The sequence below is a fragment of the Pongo pygmaeus genome, chromosome 12, assembly GCF_028885625.2.
Source record: "Pongo pygmaeus isolate AG05252 chromosome 12, NHGRI_mPonPyg2-v2.0_pri, whole genome shotgun sequence".
Taxonomy (NCBI): Eukaryota; Metazoa; Chordata; class Mammalia; order Primates; family Hominidae; genus Pongo; species Pongo pygmaeus.
In genome coordinates, this window is record NC_072385.2 from 122,748,880 (window position 1) to 122,766,062 (window position 17,183).

The 17,183-nt window shown below is 36.7% G+C and overlaps 1 protein-coding gene across 1 annotated transcript in view; it reads left to right on the forward strand.

The window, feature by feature from the left end:
* Nucleotides 1-17,183, forward strand: part of ROCK2 (Rho associated coiled-coil containing protein kinase 2) — a 164,343-nt gene that overhangs the window by 39,288 nt on the left and 107,872 nt on the right. The window lies entirely within an intron of this gene.

The window sequence follows — 17,183 nt, forward strand, 5'->3', positions numbered from 1 at the left end:
TACAGGCATGAGCTACCACACCTGGCCTCCTGTATCTTTTATATATTGAAATCTGTTAATTCATGTTGATACCTCTAGTTCCAGCTCAACACCATGAGTTCATTGTAGTGTGCCCAGCCCTCCTCCCCCATATTTGTATTTATTCTATCATTAGTATGAGCCTGGTTCAGTTATTACATGGTAACTAATTGGCTGAATTCCTCATATTTAGTCAGTCTCCCAATGCTGTAAAGCTGTGGTGCTGCTCAGTTTTCCCTCCTTGTTAGTGTCCTGTCTGCCACTGAGCTACCTTCCTACACCATTCCTACTTCTTGTGTAGGGTACCTGTTGTGATTTCGAAACCTTTAGAAGGCCAGTGTGGCAGAAGCACAATGAGTGAGACAGAAAGTAATGGGAGGTGAGGTTTGAGAGTTAATAACTAGGTGGATGCGAGCAGATGATAGACTCAAAGGCTGGGAATTGTGCTTTACTCTCAATGAAATGGGAAGCCATTGGAGGTTTTGAACAGAGTAGTGACAGCATCATTCTCTGTGTTCCGTTGAAAATATTCTAAGAAGAGAGAGAAGGCAAAGTTGGAAGCAAGAAGACCTAATGGTAGACATTTGCAATGATTCCAGCAAAATGTTGGTGATTTGTAAAGGTGGTGAAATCTGGTGGAGTTCTGGATTCATTTTGAAGGCAGTCTTGACCAGATTTGTAAGTGTTAGGATTTGGGCTCTTGAGAGAAAAAGCAGTCAGATTTGAATATTAACATTATTGGCCTGAGTATTTGCAAGGATGGAATTGGCATGAATGGAGATGTGAAAGACTGAAGGAGAGAAGTGGTTGTAGTAGGAAAAGGAAGGGGTAGGGCATAGTTTTGGACATTATTGTTTGAAATACTTACTAGACATTCAGAAAAAGCTGATAAATAGCAAATAGATATATGGGTCTTGAATTCAGGATTTTAGTTGGAATAGAGATAATGAATTTAGGAGCCATCAGCACATATTTAAAGACATGAGACAAGATGGAGTTCGAGGGAGTGAGTGAATTTAAGAGAGAAGAGGCCCAAAGACAGGAGAAAACCAATAAAGTATACTAAGAAAGGGCAACCAGAGAAATATGTGATAAACGATTTAAATGGGTTTTCATCAAAGCAAAGTAGAAAAAGTTTTCAAGTTTTTGAAAATAATAGGTCAAGGCAGTCCTGACCAAACTTTGACCTGTTATTTTGAAAAAAATAGTGAAGGACTGTCTAAAGATGTTTATAGGTCAAGTAAGATGTGAGCTGAGACATGATCGTTGGATTAGCAACATGTAGGTCACTGATAAGCTTGAAAAGAAAAGTTTAGGAGTGTGATGATGGCTGTTAGTCGGGGGAGAACTGATTGTAGTGAATTGTAAAGGGAATGGGAGGAGAAAAACTTAAGACAGGTAGAATAGGTATCTCTTCCAAGAAATTTTTCTGTAAAGAAAAAGATTGAAACGAAATGGCAGCTGTATGGGAGATAGGGTCAAGAGATTTTTTCTTAAGGGTAAGAGAAATAACGACATATTTCCATGCCAATGGCAGTAATCAAGTAGAGAAGGCGGCAAGAAGAAATGAAGAGAGCATGGGAGAACTGCTGTTGTGGTATTAATGAGCAAGAGGGAATGGGAGATTTAGTGTGTAGGTGGAGGGATTAGCTGTAGCTAGGACTGTACATCGATAATAGCAGGAAAGAAAGTAAAATGTGTGGGCACAGATGCAGGAATGTGGATAGATTTGGTGATGAAGGCTTGTGCAAGTTCTCAGTGAGGTAAGAAGCAAGATTTGAAGAATTCTGCACTTGAGGAATTTACAGCTAATAGATGTGAGATAAGCTGTGTACAAAAATAACTTTTATAAGGACAAAGTGACATCTTTGAAGAACATGTAATGTGTAGGAGTTAGGAAGGAGAGATTTTTATCCTGGAGGATCCTGAAGATTTCACAGAAATAAGTTTTATCTGAACTGATCTTTGAAGAATAGATAAAAATTTGAACAAGTAGAGATGACTGAAGAACTTTAACTTTTTTATTTTTTTATTTTAATGCTTAGCACTCAGCCTTGGTACATGGCTACCCCTCAGCAAATGAATGAGTGTTGAATGTTCTGTGGTGAAAGACTGTGAGGAAAGTGATGGAAGTAGAAAGACCAAGGTGAAAGGTGAAAGTTTGGGTGGTCCAGACTTTCCAGTGGATACTGTTCAATAGATATATAATGTGAGCCACATATATAATTTAAAATTTTCCAGGAGCCACATTTTAAAAGGTGGAGGGAAACAGATGAAATTAATTTCAATAAATATTTCATTTAACCCAGTATAACAAAGTATTATTTTAACATGTAATCAATATTTTAAAATTATTAATGAGTTATTAAAAGAGTTATTTCATATTCTTATTAGTACTAAGTCTTTGAAATCCAATGTGTATTTTACATTTACCAGAGCATCTCAGTTCAGGCTAACCACATTTCAGGTGCTTGGTAGCCAGATGTAACTAGTGCCTTCTCTATTGGACAATATAAATCTAGAGCAAATGTGAAAGAAGGGTCGTAAATAGTGGGAAGTCAGATTGGAGAAGGTCGATGGGGCAAAATATTCCAAATGCTAGTTTAGACTTGATTTTCTAGGCATTTGGAAGGTATGGAGTAATGTTAAGGGTGCCTGTAATCCCAGCTACTTGGGAGGCTGAGCGAAGAGAATCACTTGCGGAGGTTGTAATGAGCTAGACCGTACCACTGCACTCCAGCCTGGGCGACAGAGTGAGACTCCGTCTCAAAAGAAAAAAAAAACAACAACAAAAATACACCCCCCCAACAAATTTGAATATTAAGAAGAGCATGAAATGTATAGCTTTATGTTTCAGAAAGATTACTCAGCAGTAGAATGGAGATGTACTGGAGCAGAGGGAGATTAGAGGCAGGGAAACGAGTTAATAGGTAAGAAATAATGTGAATCTGAAACCATAATGGAGAAATTTTGTATTTCTTTTAAACCATAGTTGCTGGCCGGGCGTGGTAGCTCACGCCTGTAATCCCAGCACTTTGGGAGGCCAAGGCAGGTGGATCACCTGAGGTTTGGAGTTCGAGACCAGCCTAGTCAACATGGTGAAAACCCATCTCTACTAAAAGTACAAAAATAAGCCAGGCGTGGTGGCAGGTGCCTGTAATCCCGTCTAGTTGGGAGGCTGAGTGAAACTCCGTCTCAGAATGACTTGTACAGAGGGGATGACTTGAAGTAAGGGACAAGGGAAAGGAATTCTAAACCTGACTTACATAGAATGGCATTGCTTATTAGATATAGAGTAGGTAAGATTTTTTTTTTTTTTTTTTTTTTTTTTTGAGACAGATTTTCACTCTTGTTGCCCAGGCTGGAATGCAATGGTGCGATCTTGGCCCACTGCAACCTCCATCTCCCAGGTTCAAGCGATTCTCCTCCCTCAGCCTCCCAAGTAGCTGAAATTACAGGCGCCTGCCACCACGCTTGGCTAATTTTTTGTATTTTTAGTAGAGATGGAGTTTCACCATGTAGGCCAGGCTAGTCTCAAACCCCTGACATCAGGTGATCTGCCCGCCTCGGCCTCCCAAAGTGCTGGGATTACAGCCATGAGCCACCGTGCCCAGCAGAGTAGGTAAGATTTGAATGAGAAGATGCCTAATTTAATTTTCGTTATATTGATACCAAGATGCTGGCTATTTACACAACAGTTTTTTGAGTATATACACTATGCCTGGAATATAGAAAATAAGTTTTTACCTTTAGGGAAGATAAATTCCTTACCTTTAAGGAATTTATGACCTCCAAAGTTTTAATCTTGTATCCCATCATTGAAAAATTTTTGAGAATATCTCCAAATATATTTTATTTATAATTTATATACATGGACTATAGTATTAAAACATGTAAATTACAAAATATACATAAAAGAGGAGTTTTTAAAGTATAATTTTATAAACATAAGATTTTTATAAATATTACTTTATTAATGGTACAAACTTTTTCTTTCCCCACTAAATGACATATGCTTTATTGCTTTTTACAATTTTTGTTTAATGTTGTTGCAGTGATTTGAAGATTAGGTTCTAAGTTCAATTTATTTTGCTGCCAGGTTTTGAGAACTATCATAAGTTTTTTTTCCTCCTGAAATTTCACAAGGAGGTATAGCAATACAAATGGAAGAAGCATAATACGTTAGTGGCTGTAGTTACTAAATCACAATACTCACTTTCTAATTCTGCTCACCAATGATACAACTTTTTTTTTTGCACCTTAGTAGATCATTTTACACTCTCATTGAGTAGGTCCACTCAACTTAGGAGACTTCTTGGGTCTTTTGGGTATCTGGTGGATACTTGGAAATAAGGGTACTGGATCACAGTGTACTATTTTGTAGAAGTAGGGTAATATAAGCCTACAAGATGGTTCAAAGAATAAAGTCTAGATTTTTGTTGACTTTGTTGCCTTTTCCATTTTGAGTGTAAGAAAAATTATGGCTATTTGTGGCAATTTAGGTTCAGTGTCTTTGAGTAATTTTGTATTTCTTTTAAACCATAGTTGCTGTCCGGGCATGGTGGCTCACGCCTGTAATCCCAGCACTTTGGGAGGCCAAGGCAGGTGGATCACCTGAGGTCTGGAGTTCGAGACCAGCCTAGTCAACATAGTGAAAACCCATCTCTACTAAAAGTACAAAAATAAGCCAGGCGTGGTGGCGGGTGCCTGTAATCCCATCTAGTTGGGAGGCTGAGGCAGGAGAATCTCTTGAACCTGGGAGGGTTCAAGAGATTGTATTGAGCCGAGATCACGTCATTGTACTCTAGCCTGGGCAACAAGAGCAAAACTCCGTCTCAGAAAAACCCAAAAAAACCATAGTTGCTAATGTGTATCTAAATTGGTTGATAAATTATTATTCCTACTTAAGGTGCTGTTATTGCCAGAAATGAAGGAGCAATATGCAGATTTATGGATGAAATGGTCTAGTTGGTAATTAGCCTTTAGAAACTGTAGAGTTACCTATTAGTTATCAAATTGTTGCATCAATGGGACCTTTTCTCTGACAAATAAGGATTTATAGGCTACCAAAATATGAAATAGACCCCAAAAACTGTGAATTAGATTCGCTTTCCAAGACTTGCTCATCGTTCTTTATTTATAGGGGAGGGCACATACAGTGGACAAAAGAGAGACAGGACAGATATTTAAAAGGTTGTTAAAATGTTTTCTGATTTTTAAAAAGTGTTTACTTAAAAAAGTTTCCTGAGAGGTATGAAAGAACTGTTGCCTCCTGGGTAAGGATGAGTTGTGCCTTGCTTCTCTGGTTTCTGTTGAGAAGAACATTTTTACTTTTCCATGAAAATTAGGTTGGCTACTCGTTCTGCATAGTTACAAATGTAGTTAGAAGAAGAAAAGAGAAGAGTGCGTACTTTAAAACAACCATCAACAACTATTTTCTTCTTGCTGTGTTCTTTCGTGGTTCTTAGTGGTAGTTGTATGAATAGCAGAAAGACCTGCTCCTGGTTGCAGCTTCTGCCTCTGCTGTATCCCTAAGTGGCTCTGCCTCAAAGCACTTCTCCATTTTTTTTTTCTAGTGGGACTTTTATGAGAATTGAATGAGAAAGTGACTTTCTTTTGCACATAGTATGCACTCAGTAAATGTTAGTTTCTTAATGTGATCTGTGGGCACACATTTTTGCCCTTTGATTTTTCATGTGAACTTGGTTTATAAAAGTACTTGGTTGTGCCTTAAAAAGTTCATTGTTTAGATTTGATTAATATTTGACTGGAAAATTGAAGATTATGTCTGTGGGTATAATGATTTGATCTTGGGGTATTTCCAATGATTTTTTTTTTTTTTTTTTTGAGATGGAGTCTTGCTCTGTCACCCAGGCTGGAGTGCAGTGGTGCAATCTCGGCTCACTGCAACCTCCGCCTCCCAGGTTCAAGCGATTCTCCTGCCTCAGCCTCCTGAGTAGCTGGGATTACAGGGGTGTGCCACCACACCCGGCTAATTTTTGTATTTTTTTTTAGTAGAGACAGAGTTTAGCCATGTTGGTCAGGCTGGCCTCGAACTCCTGACTTCATGATCTGCCCGCCTGGGCCTCCCAAAGTGCTGTGATTACAGGTGTGAGCCACCGCGCCCGGCATCCAGTGATTTTTTAATGTGGAATATAAAATGAGATTTTTAAATCTCTGTAGTTTTAAAACATATTTATAATAACTATAGTGATATATCAAATTCTGACAATAGGGAAAGATAGTTTTGTGTTTGAAATTCCTTTAATTCCATCTCAGATTCTCCAGCAGGGCAGCTCTCCTCACTCAAAATTGCTGACTTGTTTTTAAGGGTTATGAGTAACATCTTTTCCATTACATGGAAGATGGGATCCAAAGTATAAAGTCGTGTGACTTCTCATAACCTGCTCCCTCCCAGCACTTTGAACACAAATAAGCTTTAAAAGTGTTTGGAGGATAAGTCTCTGTAATAAAAAATTTTCATTGAAATGTAGCAGACTTGAGGATGAGTTTCCTACTCATATGTCCTCCCTGATTGAGAAGATACAATATAATAGAAAAGGTATGTGAAAATGTCTAAGCACAATGATGGCAAACAGGTTTTAAAGTTCATTTGCCCCTGTGTGTGTGTGTGGTTTTTTTTTTTTTTTTTTTTTTTTGAGATGGAGTCTCACTCTATTGCTCAGGCTGGAGTGGAGTGGCACGATCTTGGCTCACTGCAACCTCTGCCTCCCAGGCTCAAGTGATGCTCCTACCTCAGTCTCCCAAGTAGCTGGGACTATAGGCTAGCACCACCATGCCTGCCTAATTTTTGTATTTTTATTAGAGACAGGGTTTCACAATGTTGGTCAGGCTGGTCTCGAACTCCTGACCTCAGGTAATCTGCCTGCCACGGCCTCCCAAAGTGTTGGGATTACAGGCCACTGTGCCTGGCCTCCTGTGCTATTTTTATATTGTCAATAAGTTCATTATTATCCAATGCATCCAAAACATTCTTTGTAAATATATGTCTATATATACCCTCACAGGAAAGTATGTATATTGTATGTATACAGCTTGATAAATTTTTAATCTGAGAACCCATATAATCAGCAGCTAGGTCAAGAAACAGAATTTTCCAGAATGTTGCCTCATCCTGACCTTCTAAACACCACCCCACCTATGTTTTTCATGAAATATTTATTTTTATGTACAAGTTTTTAGCAGTTTTAGGGAAATTACATTTGCTTTTAATTACCTAATGTATGTTTAAACATCATTAATTAGAAAGAAATGGGATATTTTGAACATTTCTGTCAGAAACTTGAAAAAATTTTGTTCATAAAGGTACTCAGAGAGCTCTGTGTCCTCCACACAGCTGACCTAATATAATGTGGTAATAGCCACAAAAAGGTAAAATACTTAGCATATAGAGTTAACAACGTGTATTTAGAATAGATGTGTTTATCACTTTGCTGAAAGAAATAGATGGAGAGACCTACCTTGTTCTTGGATGGGAAAAAAAGTTAGTTTTTCTCAAATTAATCTATTAATCCCTGTTAAGATCCCAGTTCAGAGAAGAGAGAGAGAAAAAAACAACATATGACTTGTAGGAGGCAGCAAATAGTGAAATGCATTGGGATTTAAAATAGCATCTGTTTCAGTAGAGATATGGAGCTATAGATAATAAATGAGTAATTTTTTAAAAGGTCAAAATGTATTAAGACTGACTTCTGTAATACCTTAGATCTTGTTTACTTAGATTTGCTATATTTTATTATGAGTTATTAATACAAAATTTCACCACAAAAAACTTAGGAAAAGAATAAAATCATATAATTTCATCATGGTATGATAGTTATTGTATTTTTTGCTTTCCATTCAAAAATTTCATATACATATTTCCCTTAAGTAGAATTATTATACATTTAATTTTTATTCTGCACTTTTTAAACATTAATTTTTAAAAAATACTAATTCCTACCTAGTCTTTGTAACAATTATTTTTAATGATTGCTTAATATAACTTTGACAAGCTTTAGTAAAATTTACTTAGTTTTTCTGTTCCAGATTTTTAGGTTGCTTTGAGTTTCTTGCTATTATAAATAATGTTGCTCCAAGCACTTTTGTGTTACATCTAATCTTTCCCAGATTTTAACTGTCTTAAATAAAATGTTAAGCTGTATAAACTTAAAATAAGATTGAAAATTACTTGGGAGTGAAAGAGCTTTTAAAATTGATTAAAACATAATTACATTCATAACAAAAGGAGTTACAGTGACTAGTACCTAACCTTTGTTTCATTTAGCATCACAAACAGTCTTTCATTAGTTGTCATACTAGCCCTGAGACTTAGATGTTGTATTGCATAGATGTCAAAAATGAGATTTAAAGGAGTAAAATAATTTTCTTTATGGAACACATTATGTTAGTGATGGAACTGTTTTTGGTTCTGTTAGTATAAAAAATGTGCTAATAGGTTTAGATGTTAAAGTGTAAAAACCTTCCAACTCTCCATATCCTAAATTACATAATCTTTAAATGCATAGTGTGTATTTAGGTGATATTGAAAATAGTGATAATAATAGCTAACATTTATTGAGTGATTGATATTGTTTGGAGATGAAGCAGAAATTTAGCTTCACAATTGTAGAAAAATGATTTTCTATATTTAGGTTCTTAGGGATGGAAACCATATAGACAAATTTCTTGTTATAAAATGAAAAAGAAGGTTCTGTTTATTTAATTGACAATTGACTAGAAACAGGCTGGGAAGACTGTTTCTTGTCATTAAGTGTGAATATGACCAAATGTTTTACCTTCTAATAAACAAAACCTTATCTGTTTTTTGTATCTTTTCAAAATTTAAAAAATACTGGAATAGCTCTATATTCAGAGTGGCTTAGATATCTATCTACTTAACTGTATATCCACAAATATATTATAGACAAATGTTGCTTTGTAATTTAGTTGGCCATTGTCATCTCCAGCATTCTTAGTTACTAGATAGACTTTACAGGAAAAGTTCTTCCTCCCACCATCTTGCCCCTTCAGCTCCAAAATGTCCATGAAGTGTTAGGTTATTCTGCTTTGAGACCCTTTGTTTTCCCTGTCTCTTTTTTTTGTTTTTTGAGATGGAATCTCGCTCTGTCACCCAGGCTGGAGTGCAGTGGCGCGATCTCGGCTCACTGCAAGCTCCGCCTCTTGGGTTTAAGTGATTGTCCTGCCTCGGCCTTCCAAGTAGCTGGGATTACAGATGTGTACCACCACGCCTGGCTAATCTTTGTATTTTTAGTAGAGACGGGGTTTCACCACGTTGGCCAGGCAGGTGTCAAACTCCTGACCTCAGGTGATCCACCCTCCTTGGCCTCCCAAATTGTTGGGATTACAGGCGTGAGCCACCATGCCAGGACTTCTCTTAAGGTAGTCTGGTCTTCCCTGGAGTATCTGTAGTGGAGCACTATATAAACAGATCCTGCCATCAGTGTATTTAGAGTACTGCTGCTGAACGATATTATGAATATCAAAATATTGAAGCCATATAATTATTCTGTGTACTATGAGCACCGAATAGGAAAATTAATAAGACATAAAACCAGCAGGCCTTTTGGGGGTATTTTTCTTGTATGTATGTGTTATATCCTGGATGAGATTTTTTTTTTTTTTGCCCTAAAGTCTATGTATGATATTTAACTGTACAAGTTGCAAATATGGAAAATACTTTTTAAAAAGTCTAACTTGCCTACAATCAGAATAACAACTCTAATTTTATCTGGCCAGTAGTTTCTCAGTTGAATACTAATATTAAATTAAGAATAGGATTCAGACAGATGATGCATTACTTTTTCTAATATTTTATAATAGAGAGGTGTTTAAATTGCCTGTTTTCTGTTTTATAGGGAGTTTCAGGTAACATTGTATGTAATTTTTGAGGATAGAAGCTTTTTTTAATAGAGGAAAAGATAAAATTGTTGATTTATAAACCATAAGAAATCTAGTAATGCAGGCTGGGCACAGTGGCTCACACTTGTAATCCTAGCACTTTGGGAGGCCAAGGCGGGTGGATCACCTGAGTTCAGGAGTTCGAGACCAACCTGGGCAACATGATGAAACTCCGTCTCTACTAAAAATACAAAAAGGTAGCCGGGCATAGTGGTATGCGCCTGTAGTCCCAGCTTCTCTGGAGGCTGAGGCACAAGAATCACTTGAGGTAGAGGGAGGAGGTGGAGGTGGAGGTTGCGGTGAGCTGACATCATGCCACTGCACTCCAGCCTGGGCGACAGAGCAAGGCTCTGTCTCAAAAAAAAAAAAATAGTAATACAAATATAATTTGATCTTAATTTTATTCATGTGTTTCTAAACAATATGTTACATTATGTATTACATAAATAAAATAATAAAACAATGTATTACATTATGAATGTAATTTGATTCATATCTTCCCATCAACTTAATATTTTAGAAGAAAAAAATTAGAATTTAATTTTAAAAATACCAATAATTATTCAAAGCAGCATTGGGCCCAATACCAACCCTAATGCTTCTTAGCTGTGCAGTTCTGGGAAATGGTTTAAGTTCTCCAAGCCAAATTTCAACTAAAAAATATGGTGATATTAAGACCATATAATTAACACCATATAATTCCATCATATAATTAACACCATATAATTAACACCATATAATTCCACAGTCTGCTAGGAAAATTAAATAAGGAGATGTTATATAAAGTGTTTGGCATCATGTTTATCCAAGAACTCTGCAATACCAGCTGCTTTATTATCAGCACAGCAGCACTATCACCATTAGAACAATTACCAACTTTACATTTAATTCTTCTAAAACTTTGATCAAATCAATAATGTGATTTTTTGCTCTTTCTTTCCTTTCTTTTCTTTTCTTTCTCTCTCTCTCTCTTTCTTTCTTAATTTTCTTTTGAGACGGGAGTCTCACTCTGTCACCCAGGCTGGAGTGCAGTGGCACAATCTCGGCTCACTGCAAGCTCCACCTCCCGGGTTCACGCCATTCTCCTGCCTCAGCCTTCCAAGTAGCTGGGACTACAGGCGCCCACCACCACGCCTGGCTAATTTTTTGTATTTTTAGTAGGGACGGGTTTCATCGTGTTAGCCAGGATGGTCTCGATCTCCTGACCTCACGATCCGCCCGCCTCAGCCTCCCAGAGTGCTGGGATTACAGGTGTGAGCCACCGCGCCTGGCCTGTACATTCTTTTAAAATCAGAATATGCTATTGTTAATGCCTCTCTCATTGTAAAGGTTCATTCTCTTTTTAGGACCAGGGCTGAGGTTAGGGTGAAGCCATTCAGGCACTTGGAACAAAATTTAAGGGAGAACCCTAAAAAGCCACAGTAATCAAGATATTTTAATGTAATATTTTAAAAATTAATGCAAAGACTCATCATGAACAGAATATCAAACTCAAAATTTTAAAGAAAGGCAAAATCAGGAAGAGTACTGTGCCAAGCCGTATTGGCATGTGAGGCAAAAAGGAAAAATTAATAATACTGGTCCTATCTTGCCATGCTGAGCCATGTTAGAGCCTGAGGCTCAAGGAAAAGTCATAAAAACATTCCTATTGCTCCTGTCTCTTGCCCTTGGAATGTTTCTTTCCCTATGCCAGGCCTTGCTTTAACTATTTAAATAGCCAATTTTTAAAGAACTGCTCACCAGAATGATTTTATAGGCCATGAACTCTTTTTTACAAATGAGGGCCCTAGAAATTGGGTGAAATTACTTGTGTAGGGTCACACAATTTTATCTTTTCCTCTATTAAAGTTTTTCTCCTCAAAGTTACTGCTAACCTCTGAGTTGCTAAATTCTCAGTCCTCAATTAAGTTGACTTACCCGTCCTCAATTTAAGTTGCCACTAAATGGCAGAACTGTGATGATATAACCCAGGTTTCTTAACTTCTAGACTTCCTTTACTTTGTTATCTCTTTATAAAACACATCTGTGTATTTGTTGGCTCATTACCCTGAGACTGGGTAATTTATAAAGAAAAGAGGTTTAACTGACTCAGTTCCCTAGGCTGTACAGGAAGCATGGCTGGGGAGGCCTCAGGAAACTTATAATCATGACAGAAAGCAAAGGGAAGCAGGCATATCTTACATGGCTGGGAAAGGAGGAAGAGGGAGAAGGGGGAGGTGCTACACACTTCTAAACCAGATCTCCTGAGTACTCACTCACTATCGTGACAACAGGGAAAAGTCTTACCCTGTGATCCAGTCATCTCCCACCAAGCCCCTCCTCCAGCATTAGGGATTACAATTTGACATGAGATTTGGACAGGGACACAAAAATCCAAACCATATCAACTATTTTAGTTATGTATTTGTGTTTGGAGTTGAAATAGCAAACAGAGGAAATGTGTTACAAATTCATTTAAATAACATTTCCTCGTCACTAATCTGTATAGCAGATACACAGAAATATGCTTCCTATGCTCTGTAACTAACTGTTTCTTTGGTTGTCTTGACTTTAAAACTTGTTTGTTATTTAGTATTCTTTTAGAGGAATAACTTTACTAATTAAGTTTATTATTTTATTAACTTTTAAGTTCAATATTGTTTATAAGAGCATCATAAAATCTTAATTCTGTTATATATAAGCTATTCTGGCTTGGACACATTTTTTAACCTCTTTAAGCTTCAGTTTCTGTGCCTACTAATGTAGGTGTGACAATAGTATTAACTTACATGCTGTGAGGAATAAAATGTTAAATGCATGTATAGTGCTTTGCACAATACATGGTGCAAAGTAATCAAGAAAGGTCCCTGTTAATAATATATGCTGTATTAACCTGTATAATGTAGTTAAAGTTTTTGGTAGGTAGGCTGTAAAGAATAAGATACATAATTTGTGGTCATGCTGAATGCTAGGTATTATTTACAGTCTATGAATGTGGAGTTTTTTTTTTTTAAATACAGTATTTAAAATAGTAGTACTAAGAAAGTGGTGAACATTGATTTAGAAATAATAAACTTGTAATCCAAATAGCCTTTAGAAAAGTTACTGCTAACCTCTGAGTTACTAAATTCACAGTCCTCAATTAGGTTGATTTACCAGTCAGATTAACTATCATTAGTCTATCATTTGTCTATCATTCTGTCCCTCTTCCTGCACTCTTCATCTGGCTTCTAAGATGCCATGATGGTCTTGACTTCCCTCCTCAAAAAAATGGTTGTTCCTTTTTAGTCCCCTCTTCTCCCTTGTTTCTTAATATTGATGCATCCCAGGACTCTGTGCTTGATTCTTTTCTGTTTCTCTATGATCACTCCTCTGGTGATCTTACCCAGTTTTATAGCTTTAAATACTACCTGTGTGCTGACAACTCATAAATGTATAAAATGTTCAGCTAAAGGATAATTTGTGCCTCATTTAGCAATTGAAATTCCTAAGAGGGTATCTCCATCATATTGCTTATCAATTTAGACTTTCCAGGTTGGCAAAGTATTTCCAATCTCCTTTTATTTTTATTTTTGGAAGCATTTTATTTGGATGTTTAACAACAATTAGATTTTTTTTTTTTTTTTAAGACAGAGTCTTGGTCTGTTGCTCAGGCTGGAGTACAGTGGCGCGATCCTCCGCTCACGGCAACTTCCGCCCCCTGGGTTCAAGCGGTTCTCCTGTCTTAGCCTCTTGAGTAGCTGGGATCAAAGGCTTGTGCCACCACGCTCGGCTAATTTTTGTATTTTTGGTAGAGACGGGGTTTTACTGTGTTAGCCAGGATGGTCTCGAACTCGTGGCCTCAGGCGATCCGCCCGCCTCGGCCTCCCAAAATGCTGGGATTACAGGCATGAGCTACTACTGCACCTGGCCAACAACAATAAGATACTAAGAAGCAGTGTACAGTGAAAGTGCAATCAAGTTCAATACTTCATTTCTTGACAACTGAAGTATAAAAGGCTCTGTGTTCAGGAAAAGTTAGAAAAATAGACCATTTTATGTATATGTATTTTTTCCCTCATAATAATTATAGTAGGGGAAACTGGGTGTTGGCTTATACATGTTTTTTTAAAAAATATAGTAGGATAACACATTTTTCTCCCTGCCTTTCTCTCATGCTTTTTGCATATAGACAACCTAAGTTAGTTTCTGCATTGGAGCTAATTCACGTTTCTCAGCTGGTAGCCTTAGAGGTGTAACTGGGCTAGCTGGGGGCATAGACCAAGGCTTGATTGAAAGCTGTGTCTGACCTATCTAGTGATGCAGATTCATATGAAACTTGGGCAATAAGATGTTGTTGTTTTTCCCTCCAGTGTCTTATTTTAGGAGCGGGGATTTTCACCCCAGGTACTGGTTTTGTAGTAATCAGTCTGGTTTTAATTCCTCACCTCGTTTAGTCCCTTTTAATTATCAGTCGTTGATCTTGCTGCTTTTTCTGACCTGAAATCCAATAGACCTCTGTGACTTTTAGCGCATACTCATTGCTTGGCATTTTTCTTTCTGGTGTTTGAATATTTTGTTATTGGTGGTAGTGTTTTGTTTAGTCTCAGTGGGGCTATCGCTTTCAAATGTTCTCCTGTCATTTCTATACGGTTGGAAACTGGCAGATCGTTTTCTTCATTGCTTTAAAATTTTGGTTGTAGTCTTTTCCTGAATTTATTTTATTTCTTTTTAACATTTATTTATCTCAGTTTTCGTATCATTTTTTAAAAAATGAGATGGGGTCTTGCTGTGTTGCCCAGGCTGCTCTTGAACTCCTGGGCTCAAGCAATCCTCCCACTTCAGCCTCCCGAGAGCTGGGATTACAGGGGTGTGCCACTGTGTCTGGTTTATTGTCACTTAAAGAAAATAATCACAGTTGAAATCACTGACACTTAAAACAAAACTTATGAAGGTTTATTTGAAACTGCATAACAAGGAAGGTCACAGACATAGGCTTTCAATCAAGTCCTGAGCTAACTCAGCTTGCCCAGTGACTGGATCTCAGCATTAATTTCATATACTTAAAACACTGGTATCTGAAAACAGTTCAGAATTTTTTTATTAAAAGGTGATACTAAGTAGAATAAATTTTGATTGTAAAAATTATAAACGTAAAGGCCTCAAGTAAGAATGTAAGTTTATAAATGTATATGTTATCAACCTACATTAAAGTATCATAGTATCATAAAAAATTGATGCTACATAAAAATAAATGAATAGTGCCTAATTGCGATAGTGTTTGGTCTTTAAAAAATGGTTTTATAAACAAGATGGTTGAGTTGAGCAAATGTTCAGATGTTCCAAATGCTGAAAAAGCTCTCTGACTCTCTTCTACTGGGGAATATTATGGGAATATATTTATAAACTTTCCAGATTATTTAATCTTCACATAATCCCATCTCTTGGAGAGAACTTTTGGGGAAGATGAGGGGGAGCAAGGATTTTGTTCTTTTATTAATGTCAAGTTGTAGTGTTGCTTCAAAGAAAGGCTTCTCTTGTCTTATGTGTAAATGGAGATTTTAATGCAGAGTTACTTTTATTTCAGTATGAAGTGTTAATATTCTATTTGTTTGAAAAGTCTCTGAGGAAGATTTACGGTTGCAATAGAAGCCTTTGCCTTGTCAATTTATATTTTTCTTCTTTTTCTTCCCGTGGAGGTAAATGGAGGCATGGAAGAATGCTTTCCATATGAATATACTTTTCTTTGATTTGAAATTGTAATACAGAGTATAAGTCTAGATACATCTAAAATATAAATGATTCAGATTTTACATTTTAAACTTATTGAAATATCAAAATTATACTAATCAAGATACATTGATTTGGTACTTAAAAATAGCCTAATATGCCCAAATGTTAGAATCCTTGAAAAGTAGTCCAGCTGTTTTGGAGGAGTGTGTGTGTGTCTGTGTGTGTGTGTGTGTGATGTTGTTTATGTGTATGTGTGTGGGAGGGTATGTCTCAATGTGTGAATTTAACAATCCCAGCTTACCTGGAAGTTGGATTTTTTAAAATGTATTTTTTTCTTTTAGTTGAAGAGACTCAAGATTGCTTTGTATCTGTATTAGATATCAGTGGGATATAAATCATTTTGTTATTAAAAATGTTAATAGTTTACTCTTAACACCTTTGCCCCTTTCTGTTATTAAATAATATTTTCATAAAGTGTTAACATTTTTTAGTGAATGAAAATTAAAAATATGAACTATAACTGAGTGGCAAGCATAGTATGTACAGTTATTCTAGGATTAGTAGATTAATTACCTTTCTAAAGAAAAATTTTTTTTCAGAGACAAGGTCTCACTGTGTTGCCCACGTTGGTCTCGAACTCCTGGGCTCAAGTGATCCTCCTGCCTCAGCCTCCCAAGTAGCTGTGATTACAGGTGTGTGCTGCCACGCCCACCTGGATTACCTTTCTAAATTTTGTGTGTAATTTTCCCCATGTTTTCCCCCTATCCAAGTCCCCTAAAGGTTTCTTTTTATTGCTGTTTCATTTTCTGCAATCCTCTAGCTTCCCTGTTTACCCTCCCAGGCTCCCGTTGTTTCTTTTAGCAGGGTGTCAGTCTGATCATTGAGACTAGAGGGATGAGTTAAGTCTATTGGACCTCCTAAGATTTAGGTTGTATGCTGTTACTGTCATTTCCTAACAGCGTGACCCTGAGGAAATCAAAGTCATGTAATTTCTCTGTGCCTTAATTTGTTTCTTCATTTTTAAATTGAGGATGTTTCCTCCTACCTTCCACAGAGTTACTTGGCATTGAGACAATGTATGTGATAGTATTTTAGAAATCCTGCTACCTTCACAAGCATTTCCATTGAGTAATCTGAGACTTAGTTACTTTCTGGTGAGTTTTTTTCACCTCCACCATTATGTGTATATAGTTTTTTTCTGTTTTAATGCATGTTCCTTGTAGAAAATATGGGAAATACAGAAATGTAAACAAAAAATAGAAATCCAGACAATGCATCATCCTTTTGTTGTTGTTTTTAGAGGAAATTTAGTTTTGAGACTGAGCTCCCAGAGGGTAAGGATGGTGTCATTTATTTTTGGATTTTCTCTTCTTAATCTGCACTAGGCACAACATGAATGCAGGTTTAATGAGAGGGAACTTAGTGTGGCTGTATTTCTTGAAGTCAAAACCTGATGAAATTTGGCCATTTGAAGAGAGAAAAGAAGACATCTGTCTAGCAAAAATAATAATAGATACATGTTTTGAAATGACATTTTTCCAGTGGCTGAAAGA